Raw genomic sequence first — 17,829 nt, 5'->3', positions numbered from 1 at the left:
TGTGATTGAATAGCCTCCAGTCCTCATTGGCAGAATACATACTGTATGTGGATACTGAATGCAACACTGCAAACAAAAAATCCATTTACCTGTGAGTGTATTTCCAAAGAAAAATACTATAAATGCTTCAATACATAATGATAAAAAACATGAATTACGGTAAATAAAACAGTTAAATTAAAAACGTAGTGCAAAAATAAAAATAAAGAAGTAATGATGTAGTGTTCATGGGTTCAATGTCCATTCAGAAATCAGATGGCAGAGGGGAAGAAGCTGTTCCTGAGTCATTGAATGTGTGCTTTCAGGATCCTGTGCTTCCGTCCTGATGGTATCAATGAGAACAAGGTATGTCCTGGGCTGGGTGATGGGGGTCCTTCATGATGGATGCCGTCTTTTTGAGGCGTCACTCCCTGAAGATGTTCTGGATTCTACAGAAGACAGTGCCCATGATGGAGCTGACTGAGTTAGCCACTCTCTGCAGCTGGTTTCAATCCTATGCAGTAGCCTCTCATCCCCCACCGGCCATACCAGATGGTGATGCAGCCAGCTAGAAGGCTCTCCATGGTACATCTGTAGAAATTTATGAGTATCTTTAGTGGCATAACAAATCACCTCAGACTCCTAATGAAATATAGCAACTGCTGTGCCCTCTTTGTAGTTGCATCGACATGTTGGGCCCAGGATAGATCCTCAGAGAACTTGAAATTCCTCACTCTTTCCACTTCTGTTCCCTCTATAAGGGTTGGTGTGTGTTTCCTCATCCTACTCTTTCTGAAGTCCACAATAAATTCTTTAGTCTTACTGACTTTGAGTGCAAGATTGTTGCTGCAACACCACTCAACCAGCTGATCTATCTCCTCCGGTATGCCCTCTCATCACCATTTAAAATTTTACTAACACTAGTTGTGTTATCAGCAAATTTATAGATGAAATTTGAGCTGTGCCTAGCCACACAGTCATGGGTTTAGAGAGAGTAGAGCAGTGGGTTAATCACACATCCTGGAGGTGCACCAGTGTTGATTGTCAGCAAGGTGGAAATGTTATTTCTGATCCACACAGATTGTGGTGCTCTGCTTAGGGAGTCGAGCATCCAGTTACAGAGGGAGGTACAGAGGCCCAGATTTCAAACAATGCAATACATGGAAACACAGAAACCTAAGGAAGCAAGCAAATCTGATGAGGAACCTAGGTTCCCTTTCTTCATAGTCAGGAAGTTAAATGGAATTTTACTCAGTTTAAGATCATTAGGAAGAGTAAAACTAAAACAAACAATTGGTACAATTGCAATACTGTTTCTTAAATGCTTTTCCAGGAACTAATTTGTTCCCTAGAATGTGTGCTCAATGTTTAGCATTGTAAGGAACAGCAGGAGGTATAAGAACTTGTGTGACACTAAAAAAAAGATCCTAAAGATAAGTCAGGGATATTCATTGAAGTGGAAATATAGTACTCAGTGAAGAAGTAAGTTATACTTGATAAAGATGTATGCAAAAGTATCTTACTAACAAAGCAAAATGTTTGCAAACTTGTAGCAGGTGAAAATAGCAGGTTGAGTTAATTATGTTATTGGTGCCAGAAGGAAAAAATGTACGTTTCTTTTCTGTTCTGTATTCAATAAGTCCAACATGCATATTAGCATCAAGTGTTGATATGTTTGTTGTTCTTGCCTATTCCTAAATAACTAAGGAGGAAATTATCATTCAAATTCTCCCATGAAGAATAAATAAGATGCCCCACCACTATAGTCTCTAGATGATTGGGTTAAAATATATATCATCCATAGAAATATTTGAGGGTATTCTGGTACTGTTTATGCATGATGAGACACATTTTCTCACATCCCTTTCCTCCCCGTATCCCCTTAATCAATTATTAAGTATAAAAATAAAATCTTCAACAATCTAATTATTAATTTGTGCTAAATTTGGAAGTGAGAGAATCAAAGTGCATGAAAGGTTAGGAAAACGTTGTGTAAATACCACTTAAGAACACTATCTTTCCTGATTCTGTACGAATTGCTAAAATTATTTTTCAGGAACAATTTTTTTCTAGTCTTATTCAGAATTTTGGGTGGAACACACGTTTTAATTCTTTCCTATTTTGTATGTTTTTAATTTGCAAACAAGGTGGCAAACTTCAGACACAGTATGACTGTCCATCAATGAGCATGAAGACCATAGGTTGATTTTTTTTCACAATTGCAAAATCTTACATTTTCTGGCAAATGTATCATAAATGAAAAGATTTGCTTTGTAGCTGGAAGTTTTGATATGAATTAATCATCTTTAATTTAAGATCATTTAGAAAAGGTTAAAATGTTCTCAGATGGGAAATGCATTAATAGGATCTGGACCTTCTGCAGTTTGCCTATCATCACTATAGGTCCATGGCTCTCCACACAGTCTTGGATCAACTAGGCAATACAAATACCAGGTGCTGTTTATTTACTCAGTGTTTAACACCATTATTCTCACAGTTCTGATCAAAAAGCTCCAGCACCTGGGCCTCTGTACCACACCTGTAACTAGATCCTTCACTTCTGAACCGGAAGACCACAGTCTGTGCAGATCAGAAATAACATCTCCACCTTGCTGACAATCAACACTGGCACACCTCAGGGATGTTTAGCCCACTACTCTACTCTTCCTACACCCATGACTGTGTGGCTAGGCACAGCTTAAATTCCGTCAATAAATTTGCGGATGATACAACCATTGCTGGCAGAATCTTTGATGGTGACAAGAGGACATGCAGGAGTGAGATATACCAGCTAGTTGCATGGTGTTGCAGCAATACTCTTGCACTCAACATCGGTAAGACCAAAGCATTGATTGTGGACATCAGGAAGGGTAAGACGAGGGAATACACACCAGTCCTTGTAGAGGGATCAAAAGTGGAGAGAGTGAGCAATTTCAAGTTCCTGGGTTTCAATTGTTCTGAGGACCTAACCTGGACCTAACACATTGATGCCCTATAAAGAAGGCAAAGTAATGGTTTTATTTCATTAGGAGTTCTCATTGTTATCACCAGGAAGGAGATGCAGGAAAGAGATGCACAATTCAGGAACAGCCTTTTCCTTTCTGCCATCTGATTTCTGAATGGACATTGAACCTCACTACCTCACTACTTTTTTATTTCCTATTTTTTGCACTACTTACTTAACTATTTAATATATATACTTACTGTAATTCACAGCTTATTTCTCTCTATTATCATGTATTGCATTGTACTGCTCCTGCAAAGTTAACAGATTTCACGACATATGCCGACGATATTGAACCTGATTCTGATGTTGATATAAATGTCTTTAGATCAGAATTGGAATGGAACTTAATTTACTATTGTCACGTGAAAAGTCTGTCCTGCATACTGTTCATATAGGTCAGATAGTTACACAGTGCATTGAGCTAGAACAAGGTAAAACAATACCAATACAGAATGAAGTGGCTCAACTACAGAGAAAATGCCATGGAGATAAACAAGATGATAACGAAGCATATTGGCAAGTCAATAATCTAACATACCAGCCAGTCCTTTGATAGTCTTATAATAATGGGGTCGAAACTACTCTTCGGCCTGGTGGTATGTGCTTTAAGGATTTTATATCTTCTGCCTGATGGAAGAGGGGAGAAGAGAGAATGTCGAGGGTGGGTGGGTTCTTTGATTACGTTGGCTGCTTCACTAAGGCAGTGACAAGTGTTGACAGAGTCCATGGAAGGGAGATTAGTCTCCGTGATGTGCTGAGCTGTGTCTCTCCAGTTCCTTGCAGTCCCATGCAGAGCAGTTTCCCTATCAAGCCATCCAGATAGGATGTATCAATAGAGATTGGTAGGGGTTGGCAGGGGGCATGCACAGTTTTTTTTTGCCTCCTGAGGAATTAGAGGCATTGTTAAGCTTTCTTTGCCATGATGTGTATGTAGTTGGAAAAGGACAGGCTACTGGTGATGTTCACTTGAAGCTTCCATTGCTCTCAAATTGAACATTTTGACGTTGACAGAAACACATGGCTCACCTCCTTCCTAAAGTCAATGACCAGCTCTCCTGTTTTGTTGACTTTGAGGGAAAGGTTATTGATTTATCTATCTATTTATTTATTTAGAGACACAGTGCGGAGTAGGTCCTTCTAGCCCTTCGAGCTACGTCGCCCCAGCAACTCACGACAATCCTGATCAACTCTAGCCTAATCACGGGACAGTTTACAATGACCAGTTAATCTTTGGACTGTGGGAGGAAACTGAAGGACCTGAGAAAACCTACTCATTCCATGGGGAGGACGTACAGAGACTTCTTACAGAACGCACCAGAACTGAACTCTGAACTCCAGGATGCTCTGCCCTATAACAACGTACTGCTAATTGCTGCACTGCCATGGCGCCTGACATGACACCATGTTACTAAGCTCTCTATCACCTTACTGTATTTCGAGGCAGAATCAGGTTTAATATCACCAGCAACACTCATAACACACTGGAGGAACTCAGCAGGTTGGGCAGCATCCGTGGAAACGATCAGTCAGGGCCTCTGCCTCTTCCCTCTACAGTCCTGACGAAGGGTTGCGGCCCAAAACGTTGACTGATTGTTTCCACGGATGCTGCCCAACCTGCTGAGTTCCTTCAGTGTGTTCTGAGCGTTGCTTTAACCCCAGCATCTGCAGAATATTTTGTGTTTAATGTCACTGGCATACAGCATGTCATGAAATTTATTATTTTTCAGCAGCAGTACATTGTAATACATAATAACTGTAAATTACAATAAGAAATATATTGTAAAAATACATTAAATAAGTAGTACAAAAAAAAGAAGAAATCTGATGACAATGGATAGTGCAAAGGTGAGGAAGGATCAGTTAAAGCCATATTCTTACACAACTTACAAAGTGATTAAGTATCAGCATGGTTACCACACTGCCAGGTTGCTGGAAGACAAAATAAATAGGCATTGACATTTGTTTTCAGCCTGAGCCTTGTACCTCTGGTTTCACTTTGTAGGAAGTAATGGCCTGCAAACCCTGCCAGAGCTGACGTGCATCCGATTCCACCTCTAACGTCAATCAGAATTGTCCTCTTGCTCTTAAGTTGGCAAAATTACTCTTGAGTTATTGTTATTTGAGATAGGGTCCACTATACTGTCAACATCTGTAAAATTCAGCTTGATACTTGCAGGCATGTTATACCATTACATTGACAGCTAAAGAAACTATGCCTCTAAAATGTGTGTGGAAATCCTCTTTGAAAGGTAACTGTAATCAAACCCTCTCTGGTTTGAGTTTGGGTTGCCATATGAAATCCTGATTTGTCTTCTTTGCTTCATCTACAGATCACTATTACCAAAAAGGTGAGAACGTAAAGAGGGCCTAAAGAATGGTAATGGCCAATACCATTCCTTTCAGTGCTCTTTAACTTTATGGTGTGTTTGGTACTGAGATTTCCAATCAGTTAAAAAGTGAAACTCCTTTTCAGAAAGGGTCACAATACTGCTGCACTGGATACCTAGCCCGCAGCAAGTACATATTTTACATTGCACCTAAATCATGCAAGGATAACATAATCATTATTATAATGATGTTACAGCAGAGTCTACTGTTTAGAGAATTGGAGCTAGCCTTTCATGTTCTACCAACAACTGGACTAGAAACTATACTTCCAATTGGGTAAAAGTCTCCCATCTCTGCCAGCTTCTAGGGTAACTTTAAAATGGGAATGAATGTAATTCAACAATAGCTATCCCAATTGAGCCTTTGGTCTGAAATTAAAACTGGGATCGAAATACTTTAAACTATTATTTTCCCTTTCAGTATTTATACTGATTAATAACCATTATATCGAATGAATTTATTGTTCTGTGCTCAAACTATTTTTTGCTGTTGAATTTATCAACAATAAGAAATGCACTTCTGTTCTTCAAGGCAAAACTGAAGGAGCCTGAACATTGTATAAGGGGTTGATTTGCTTCAAGAAGCATTTGATGGTAGTAATGGCTGCCGGCTCTTGACAGGTGCAATAATGCCTCAGAAATTTAGTAATATGTTTAATTCAGTTATAATACAAAAGTAACTATGATTCAGATGTCCTTGTGTTTGTAAAGTATTTAAGATATCTAAGTAGATATCTGTACCTGTGTGTATGTATACATACATCCAACACTTCTTGGAATGTAACCTGTATAAATAAATAGATTATAATATCAATTGATTTGCCACTGATCAATAGGAGTTCCTTAGTCAAGATGTATTGAGAAAGTAGCGGATTCCAAGAAAAACAGCATTCTGTTGAACTCAGTGATAACCATGAATATATTCTGATGGTAAAATGTCATGTCTTTGTTACTGGTTTCAATAGCTAGTTATATGAATCTCCTAATTCAAATAGGAAGGGAAACAAATATTTAACCCAGGCTACCTGTTCATCTTCTATACCTTCACAGTATGGTCTGGGTCAATTTGGGTCAATATGGTCTGGGACAAGTGTCTATACCAAATTTTGAACCACAGATCTATTTAGAATGTATAAATAGCCTATCTGACATTAATAAATGGGTGATTAATCCTTAATTAATGTTTCAGAGATCTAAAATTCACTTCAATAGATATGGGTCAAATTTGACCCAGAACAGCCTCAATTGGTGATTAATCCTTAATTAATGTTTCAGAGATCTAAAATTCATTTCAATAGATATGGGTCAAATTTGACCTGGAACAGCCTCAATGTACAAAAATTTGTAGCACCTGTACAAAAGTATAACATTTTTAAATATTTTCATTTCTGTGCATTTTGGGTCACTTTAGAAAAAAGTCATCAAATTTTGGCTAAAAATGGCATTTAGAGTGTTTTTACTGCTGTCAAATGTCAAAACGGGTCAAATTTGACTGGAAGTGTATGTAAGGGTTAATAACAAAATATGTAGAAATGACAATATTTAATACAAGGTTTTGTGAATTCATGCAAATGCAAATGCACGATTAGTTTTGAATACTGTACTTTATTGGTTACAGAATTTTTGATAATCACAGAAAAAATGAGGTATTTCACTAGTAAGTTACTTTAGTAGCGTTTTATGAGATGACAATGTTCTTTTTTTAATTCAAGGACCTTCAGGTTTGAGTGCAGATCCTTGAAGGAGGGATTTTAATTAAGAGATCTTTCAAGATACCTAAATCTTTTTAATTAGCCATCTTATGAGAAGAAGCAGCTTTATAACATTTAGTTAGTCCTGACGAAGGGTCTCGGCCTGAAACGTCGACTGCACCTCTTCCTACAGATGCTGCTTGGCCTGCTGCGTTCACCAGCAACTTTGATGGGTGTTGTTTATAACATTTGGTATGTTTGTGGATTTTATCAGTTTTGGATATTTCTATAAATTTGGATGAGTATTAAATGTGTTTATGAGAATTAATGGAAAGTACATAGTGTACTTCACCCAGCTAAAAAATGAGATAAAATAAAATACATTTAGATAATTTAGAAATGATCACAATGTAAAGTAGTGCATAGCAACTACTTTATGTAATCACTTCTGTTAGACTGGTGCCATGTGGCAGTATGTGGACTTAAAAAGTTAGTTGCTTCTGATTTAAGCTTATTGAAGTTTAAAATGATTTTCAAACTTCCTGTAGATTATCTGCAGGTTTGAGTTTAATGCACAGCAGACATAATGCACAGCAGTAACTAATAGATGTAATCTCCTTATAACACATTCATGTAATTCCTACCAGCTCACTGAAAAAAATAGATGCTAAGCTTTTTAGTCAGCTTTTAACATGTAAACAAACTGTAAATGACTTCTGAAGAGTTGATGCATCATTAATAGAAAGATAACCTATCCAGATCTGGTTTTGCAATGGTGATAAAGTATCTACAATTTTTTCACACTTTAACAGATCCCTTGCAGGGAAACATATCTACACATAAGGAGCACCATATAATCAAAACAGTTGTTTGCATTAGTGGATTCATGAAAAGTTCTCCAAGATGAATCATATTGGAACAATAAGACATAGTCTTGTGAATTGAGAGGAAGAAAGAGAAAACTATTTAACTCCTCGTGCCTGCTGCTATTCAGTCAAATCCAAAATTCCACATGATTCAATTTGCTTTAGTCCCCTTGATACTCAAACCCTACAAAAACCTATTGAACTCCAGAGTCAGAATCAGAATCAGATTTATTATCACTAATATATGTGGTGAAATTTGTTGTTTTGTGGCAGCAGTACAGTGCAATCCATAAAAATCATTATATGTTACAAAATAAATAGATAGCATGAAAGACGAATGATGAGATAGTGTTCATGGATTAATGGTCCATTCAGAAATCTGGTGGCAGTTATTCGAAAAATAATTATGGCTCTTCAGTCTCCTGTACCTGTTATCCCAATGGTAATAATGCAAAGTGGGTATGTCCCAAATGGTGAGGGTCTTCAGTGATGGATTGTGCCTTCTTGAGGCAGCGTCTCTCAAAAATGTCTTTGATAATTAGGGGGTTGGAATTGTGCCCGTGATGGAACTGGTTGAGGCTACAACTCTCAGTAGTCTTTTGTGATCCTGTCCACTGCAGGCTCCATTCTGCAGAGATATAAAGCATTTGGTGACATACCAAATCTCCTCAAATTCTTAATGATGTATAGGCACTGGCATGCCTTCTTCATGACTGCATCAATGTGATGGACCCAAGATAGATCCTCTAATATCTTCATGGCCAGGAACTTGAAGCTGCTCACCTTTCAAGGAGGACTGTTGTACATTTTCCTGACTTCCCATCACACCCCGCCCAATTTCGACTTGCTGATATTGAGTGCAACTTTGTTGCAGTGACAACACTCAAATAGCTGACCTATCTCACTCCTGTACTCCTGTACCTTGCCGCAATCTGAGATTCCACCAATAACAGTGGTATAATTGGTGAATTTATAGATAGTGTTTGACCTGCCTAGCTACACTGCCGTGGGAGTAGAAAGAGTAGAGCAGTGGGCTAAGCACACATCCTTGAGATGATCTTGTGTTGATAATCAGTGAGAAGGAAACCATTGCACTGATCTGCAGTGGCTGTGGTCCGCTGATAAGAAAGTCAGGTATCCAATTGCAGCGAGGCCTAGGTCTTGAGTCTTGTTGGTCAGTAGTGAGGGAACGATGGTGTTGAATGCTGAGCTGTGATTGATAAACGGCATACTGGCATATGTGTAACTGAGCTAATATAAACTACTCACAGGATAGCAATAGAAATCTTAACCAGGACATTACATATGTTTTACCGTTATTTAGGTGTTCAAACCCGCATAGAGAGCTAGTGAGATTGAGCACACTGAAAATATGTTGTGGCATGAGGCAAATAGCTGTAACCAACCTCTCAAAGCACTTCCTCACAGTAGATTTGACTGCAACAGGGCAATAGTTGTTGAGGCAGCTCAGTCTGGTCTTTTTGGGCACTGGTATGGTTGATGCCCTTTTAAACCAGGTGGGAACCTACGAATGCAGCAGTTAAGGATAACTTTGATCCCTCCAGTCGGCTGGTCAGCACAGATTTTCAGTACTCTGCCAGGTACACCATCTAGCACTGATGCCTTGCAAAGGTTTCACTGTCTTGAAGGATGAACGGACATCATCCTCTGAGACAGACACCAGGTGCTGTGGGGATTCACACTGATGTAGTGCTGTTGTCCCTTTCTGAACATGCATACAAGACACTAAGTTCATCAGGGAGTGAAACATCACTGCCATTTATGCTGTTGAGTTTTGCCTTGTAGAAAGTAGTGGCATGCAAACTCGGCCAGTTCCATCACAAGTCACCATCGAGGACAGCTTCAGGAGATGGTGCCTTAAGAAGCACCATCCATCGTTCAGGACCCTCACCATCCGCAAGGTGCCCTTTTCTCATCACTACCATCAGGGAGGAAGTACAGGAGCCTGAAGACCCACACTCAATACTTTAAAAACAGGTACATCCTCTCTATCAGATTTAACGAACGATCAATAAACCCATGAAAACTGCCTTACCTGTTAGCTTTTGCATATGTTATTTATTCTGTAAATAATAATAGTTTTTATCTCACGCACTGTACTGCTGCTGCAAAACAACAAATCTCATGACGTATGTCAATGACAATGTCTGATTCTGATTCTGATTCAAACCCTGATTGTGTCTCTAACTTCACATGGAATTGACTTTTGCTCTCGTGATAGCATTCCATTGGTCATACTGCCAACTGGCTGATGGAGGAATAAAGATCTGATGGATTGGAAGCTGAGTGTCGGATGGGGGGGGAAAGCGCTGCGGTGGCTCTGAATTTGCTTCTGAGCCCTGGAGAAGTACTTCCCCTATTGATGCCTCACTGAGGCTGGATTTTATTTTATTTTTAATGAGCCTCATTGGTTTATTCCATGAGGCATCTATAGTTAGCACATTCCTCAAAATTACACGAGTTCCGTTTAACACTTATTTACTAGTTCCGTCAGAGTCTGATGCAATTTTAACCCACTTCTTGAACTCGTGAAATTAAGACGTGGATTTACCAGGAATAAAGTGAGTAAAGGAATAGCTCTGTAACTGTACAATTAATAGACTGTCCAAATGGAGTATTTGCAGAATGCTGAGGAGACACAGCAGGTTGATTGTAGAGATGAGGGGTTAGGCTATGAAATTAAATTGAGTAGCCTTGGACTATACTTACTAGCATTCAGAAGAATGAAAGGGGATCTTATAGAAACATATAAAGTTCAATAGGTACAATATACATCCTGAAATTCTTTTTCAGGGAAGTTATGAAAAAATGTAGATAATATAGAGGTAGGAAAGTCATTTCTACTAGTTGGTGAGAGTAGAAGTACGAGACATCGCCTCAAGATTTTGGGGAACAGATCTAGGACAACGATAAGGAGGACTGCTTTTCCCAGAAAGCAGTGACTGTGGAATTCTCTGCCCAGGAAAGCAGCATGGCTTCCTTATTAAATATACTTAAAGCACAGATAAATAGATTTTTGCATAACAGGGGAATTAAGGGCTACGGAGGAAAGGCAGGTGGGTGGAACTGATTCCACAGTCAGATCAACTATGCTCTCATTAAATGGCAGAGCAGGCTCAACAGCCAGATGGCTGGCTCCAGTTCCCAGTCCTTTGCTGCCATTGATGTCTAATACTTAACACTCTCAGTCACCATTCTTTTAAAAAGAGCCAATACGTCTCACTGCCTATTTTTAGGAAATATTTAATACTGGATAAACCTCATAAGGTAAAGGATACAAATATGCAGGCACATGCATCATGACAAGAAGGTTTTGTTACTCCATGTTAGTTGTGAAATCATTGACCTTATGGGACAATTATAAATGTAATCAGTAGTTTTCACTTTGCACTCCAAACCAGGTCTGGGATTTCCAGCTGGAGCCAGATGTTCCATTTGTGAAGTACATTGTTTTTCTTGACAGATTTCATTTCAGTAGAAATGAACTTTGCGCTGGCCATGAAAGCTCAATGAGAATGCCATGATTAATGAGGCAGACATTAATGTCAGTAAATTCAGAAGACAAAATCAAATTACATTCAATTGCATCCCAAACACTAGGTCATATTAACAAGCAATTGGAATAAATTGATAAAATTTAAAATGGTCATCTAATTCCAAGGCACTTATAATTCAGCATGAGATATTGTGCTGTCAAGAAATATATTGCGGTTTCCAAATCACTTAATGAATTTATTCTTTGCAAGACTTTTAAACTATTAGGAAGTAATATATTTAACTGAGGCTATATGGGCAGTTATAAATGTGGACTTGATCTCATCAATGAATGTCCAAAAGGCATTCATAAGACTTAAATGCAGACACATGATGATTATTTTTATTATTAAATAAAGACAGATATTAACAGGGGTTGTTCTTTGCTATTTTAAATTATTAATGTAAGCTAGAGACTCCTTTACTGTTCAACCCCATTTCACGTGAAAATATACTGCAGTTCCTTTGTCACTGTGGGAGCACCTTAATCGCATGAACTGCGCTTATTCAAGGATGTGGCTCTCCACCATTTTCTCACAGGCAGTTAGTGCTGGTGGTACTCCCATTCCGTAACTGAATGAAAAATGGATACTATGAGGAAATATCCCTGAAGGGTCTTGCTTACACGTTTACATGAAAGTGGAAACATCTACTCATTTTCATTGTAATAGAGAATGTACGTGAACTTTGCAGAGGGGAATGGTTGTTATTGGGGCATTGACAGGAGGACAGATCTAAGGTATCTCCTGCTCTATAGAGTGAATGGTCATCCAATCTGTTTTTGTTTTCTCCAGTGTAGAGAAGACCAAACTGTCCACCAGATTAATGAAGTGAAGTGAATCATTACTTTACTGGAAAGGCTGTTTGTATTCCTGAATAGGTGGAAAGGGAAGAGGTGAAACCTCTGTTGTGCTTGCATGGGAAAGTACATAGGAATGGGACATTTTATGGGAATGGATATGAGGAGCAGAGAGATTTAAAGAGAACGGTTTTGCACACAGCAGATATTTCAAATTTCAATCTCCATCATGACGATTGTCTATTTTCACCACCATTACCAGTCCTGCCTCAGGTTGTCTGCTGATTTTATCCTTCCACCCACAACCATTCCATTCAATTCTTGCAAAGCTTTCAAAGTTCTCCTGCCCATATTCAGACTGAAAAAAACCATGTTCCCAGATTACCCTCTTTGTTATCTTACCTGCACTGGCATCCTGCACCATTGTAACTCTAATTTAAAACTTTCTATGTTGTCTACAGATTCTTCCACAGTCCAGCCTACAGTAAAGTCCAAGATCCAAGATCTGTGGTCTCTTTTGCATGCCTCACTTTCTTTATCTCTTCATTGGTGATGATAACTTCAACAGTCTAGGTGCACAACTCTGGACTTGGTAAGCTTCTCCAGTTACATATATTTCATTATCTTGTTTTAACAATTCAGCTTAAGTTTTGGTTGATCATTTAAGTATTTTAGTCTTCTGCACTAATGTCCCTTTCTTTGGCTCAGTGTCAAGTTTGCCTCAGTACCTTCCCATGAAATTCCCAAGAATACAATGTGAATGTAAGATTTTGTTGCTTCAGCTGAAATCCTATTTCAGCTTTTTACTCAGGTCAAATATGTTTTTCCTTTGCTGCACAAGTGCTTCGAGGGTATTCATCTATATCTATATGTTCATTTCTTATATGATGAACTATAGAATAGTACATGCACAGTACAGGCCCTTCGGCCCACATTGTTGTGCCGACCCTCAAACCCTGCCTCCCATATAACTCCCCACTTTAAATTCCTCCATATACCTGTCCAGTAGTTTCTTAAATTTCACTAGTGTATCTACCTCCACCACTGACTCAGGCAGTGCATTCCACGCACCAACCACTCTCTGAGTAAAAAACCTTCCTCTAATATACCCCTTGAACTTCCCACCCCTTACCTTAAAGCCATGTCCCCTTGTATTGAGCAGTGGTGCCCTGGGGAAGAGGTGCTGGCTATCCACTCTATCTATTCCTCTTAATATCTTGTATACCTCTATCATGTCTTCTCTCATCCTCCTTCTCTCCAAAGAGTAAAGCACTAGCTCCCTTAATCACTGATCATAATCCATGCTCTCTAAACCAGGCTGCATCCTGGTAAATCTCCTCTGTACCCTTTCCAATGCTTCCACATCCTTCCTATAGTGAGGCGAGCAGAACTGGACACAATACTCCAAGTGTGGCCTAACCAGAGTTTTATAGAGCTGCATCATTACCTCGCGACTCTTAAACTCTATCCCTCGACTTATGAAAGCTAACACCCCATAAGCTTTCTTAACTACCCTATCTACCTGTGAGGCAACTTTCAGGGATCTGTGGATATGTACCCCCAGATCCCTCTGCTCCTCCACACTACCAAGTATCCTGCCATTTACTTTGTACTCTGCCTTGGAGTTTGTCCTTCCAAAGTGTACCACCTCACACTTCTCCGGGTTGAACTCCATCTGCCACTTCTCAGCCCACTTCTACCCCCACATCCAGATCATTAATAAAAATCACGAAAAGTAGAGGTCCCAGAACTATCATTGAACTGAAGGCCACCAAGTTTGCTAAATCTCTTTTGCAAGACAAAGCATGGTTACATCATTTCATTAGAAGTTTTTTTTTCAGGTAGACTGTCCCATTATCATCGGGTGTTCTACACTCAGCTGCTGGAAATTATGAAATCTTTCCTATGAAGCAGTCAAAAGCTCAACTTTCTTCCCAATAGCTTTAACACCATTTGATCTTCTCTTCTTTTGGCATTGCACTATCCGAGAGGCAAACTCTCCCTTGGAGAAAAATGGTCATTGGAAGGGGTTGTTTCTGATCCTCAGAAATTCAGACTACTGAATCCTTGCTTTAGGAATATATTGGAGTTGATTAATACTGACCGTTTTTTGCAAACAAAATAAATAATTGAACAATAACAAGCAGCTCTCTCTATTACAATCAAAGTGCTAAAAAGAATAAAGCAAAAACAGATTCACACTTTAAGCATCCTGAATTGATATTCCCATTGTTGGCTTGTAAAGACCAATATCAGGAAATGTTTACAACTTTTATGAATCTGGATGATATTGCAAAGCTGGTCGAAAACAAAGACACTCTGGCTGATAAATAAATATCAATGTTAACTCAGTGATTGAACAGCAGTGCCTGTGCCTTCTTGCCAAAGCAAGTATCTGTTAAATGTGAGGCAATTAATGTTAAGTCACATCCATCACTCACCAGACTTTCCTGCTTCTCTCACATTTAAGTGCAGAGCCTTCTGATCTCCAGCTCACTTCAGGAGATTGACACTATCCTCATGACATCCTTCAGCAGGTGATGAGCTTTGGTCAACTATCTTCTCATTCTACCAGTACTAGCAGTGAGTCTTCTGCTACCATTTGGCCTGGGGCTCTCTCAAAGCTACATAGGTGCAGAACAAATAAAAGCAGGAGATCAAAGTGCAGTAGAAAACGTCATCAAATATTAATGATGTAATCTGCTTGGTTAGTACTAGGAATCACATTTTAGATTGATTAAAATATTAAAGCTAATGCTGCAATCTTATGCCACAGAAAGAAGTTGTCTACTATTATGTGGATATCTGCGTTGCCTCTAAAATAGCAGTGAATATAGTAACTAAGAAAAGAATGATCTCGTTCTATATATCTTCAGCATACAGCTTTCAATATCTGCAACTCTTCTGGGATCTCAAATGCTGAGGTTCTGACATTCTCTTCCGAATGCACAGCTCTGTTTCACCATGTTACTGCACAGGAGCATTTGACAAGACTATTCAAAGTCAAGAAATTTCTAAACCATGGGGAGAAAAATATAGCAGAAAAAGAACATGAATTTTTTATTAAAATTGAGAGCAAGCTTTACACCAAAGAATACTGGATAGTTCATTATTATTGTTTGCACGTGTAAGATAATCTTCAGGGACATTCCTCATACCTTCAAGCTGTTATAATTACAGTCGAGGGTACATTTGGCATATTGATCAATAATATGGCAGCTTTAATATATTTTATGGGCAAAGCACACGTGTTCAGATTTGTTGTCTATAAAGCGTTGTTTGAAGGAGATAGAATTGCCATTGAACAAATAAGAAAATTATATGTTTTAATTTTTTAATATTCCATAAAATGTTTGGAGAATCCTAACAACCGACTGAGAAAATAATTCTATTGATGTGAGGCCTATGGCATAACTTAATAGTCATCAAGAAATAAATGCTCTCCTATCTCTCTGACAGAATTGTGTTCTTTAATTGAAGTCTAATAAGATTCTGTGCAATGAAGCCTCCCGGGCACAGCAGCTAAATGGCACTGGCACCTGTGACGAGACACGCAGATGAAAATGTGTCAATAAAATGTTCATAAATGTACTGCTTTACTTGTGGCTATTAAATTTAAAACCATGTGCCGTTATATCAGCAAGTCTGTGAATGCCTCAGACTATGTTTGGTGATTTATTTTCATTGTCTGCTAGATTTTAAGAGAGAAGCACAATGGCTTCTAAAAGCTTGGCATAAAGAACTTTTTCTCAGCTCTCTGTGAGGCACCCATTGCAGCTGCAATTGTACTGGTTGGAAATCTATTTTTTTGTTTACACAGGTGCAGGCATTTTCAAGGAAAGGCTCATGTTCACTAAACACATCTGTGCGAGGTTTATGTTTGCAAGATTGCTTTATACCATAAAAAAATTAGCTCCAGTTACATCTATGTAAACTGTATTTATGTATGCAGCCAGGATGATTCCTCTCACAAGGGAGAAATTGATCATCCAACATTTCCAGATATAAAAATGAAAATTCCAGTCAGTCCCTTGGAATCTGTACTAGGACTTTTGTCTCAAAAGGCATAAAATTTAACTTAAATTAACAAATTTTGCACTTATATATGAAGTGTTTTCTAAAGTACTGCAATGTGCAAAGTGATCATGAATATAGTGTTAACAATATTTTTCTTGTACAATCTGTCGCAACATTTCTTGGCTGTTTTTAGGTGAAGAAAGCCTTTTTTATTTTTAATTTCATAATGAGTATATGTTTCTCATTTTCATGTACCTTTCATAGAAAGGCATAATTATGATACTGACTAAATTTGAAGGGAAGGAGTATGATCAACATAGGATGGAATTCCCCTTTCACTGATTTGTTCCTATGGTATAGGGATTAATTCTGAATTACATGTGACAATTTCAGACAAAGACCGTAAGATATAGCTGGTGCTCTGTGTTTTTCACCTCTGGAATGTATGCTCAGATCCTGTCCACCAATCTGGTAGACAAGATGAAAGCTGTCTTCTTCTGTATAGGGTGAAAAAATAACGAATGAAATCATTTTGGGCAGCTTCAGTGCCATGAATAGAAGTTTGAAATTCTAAGGCTGACTGCCATAGAAAATGAAATATCTTGCCAAAGTTCCTTGGAATTTGTGGTAGCCAAGATGGATTTGGGACACAGCAGAGGGAGCCTTAAAGCAATTGATCCATACAATGTCTGCCTTTAAATTTCTGAATGCCAATATCTTAAAACAAACATCCCAGCACTGATGATGTTTGATTTATAAGCACAGCAGTACACTGCAAAAAAAATAAGTTTAGGACTGTCCGCCTGACTTCTCTGTCCGCCAGAGAAAGCAGGATCTCCCAGTTGCCACACATTTTAATTCCACATCCCATTCCCATTCTGACATGTCTATCCACAGCCTCCTCTACTGTAAAGATGAAGCCACACTCAGGTTGGAGGAACAACACCTTATATTCCGTCTGGGTAGCCTCCGACCTGATGGCATGAACATTGACTTCTCTAACTTCCGCTAATGACTCACCTCCCCCTCGTACACTATCCGTTATTTATTTTTATACACACATTCTTTCTCTCACTCTCCTTTTTTTCCCTCTGTCCCTCTGACTATGCCCCTTGCCCATCCTCTGGGTCCCGCCCCCTCTTGCCTTTCTCCCTGGGCCTCCTGTCCCATGATCCTCTTATATCCCCTTTGCCAATCACCTGTCCAGCTCTTGGCTCCTTCCCTCCCCCTCCTGTCTTCTCCTATCATTTTGGATCTCCCCCTCCCCCTCCCCCTCCCACTTTCAAATCTCTTACTAACTCTTCCTTCAATTAGTCCTGACGAAGGGTCTCAGCCTGAAAGGTCGACTGTACCTCTTCCTAGAGACGCAGCCTGGCCTGCTGCGTTCACCAGCAACTTTGATGTGTGTTGCTTAAATTTCCAGCATCTGCAGAATTCCTGTTGTTGAAGTTTAGGACTGAGGTAATTCTGCCTGAGCAATTCAGCTGAGAACTTTCAATTTTAATAAAATATTATTCTAAGTTTAACG

The 17,829-nt window shown here is 38.9% G+C and overlaps 1 long non-coding RNA gene across 1 annotated transcript; it reads left to right on the top strand.

Moving 5' to 3' along the window:
- The first annotated feature begins 265 nt into the window (after window positions 1–265).
- On the top strand, window positions 266–15,840 carry LOC134342717 (uncharacterized). The gene is made up of 4 exons (XR_010017082.1): window positions 266–345; window positions 9,737–9,928; window positions 12,746–12,876; window positions 15,744–15,840. It is a non-coding gene; the product is annotated as an uncharacterized LOC134342717 (long non-coding RNA).
- The last annotated feature ends 1,989 nt before the right edge of the window (window positions 15,841–17,829 follow it).

The sequence above is a fragment of the Mobula hypostoma genome, chromosome 1, assembly GCF_963921235.1.
Source record: "Mobula hypostoma chromosome 1, sMobHyp1.1, whole genome shotgun sequence".
Lineage (NCBI taxonomy): Eukaryota > Metazoa > Chordata > Chondrichthyes > Myliobatiformes > Myliobatidae > Mobula > Mobula hypostoma.
The sequence above is the reverse complement of the archived record's forward strand: the minus strand, read 5'-3'. Positions and strand labels throughout refer to the sequence as shown.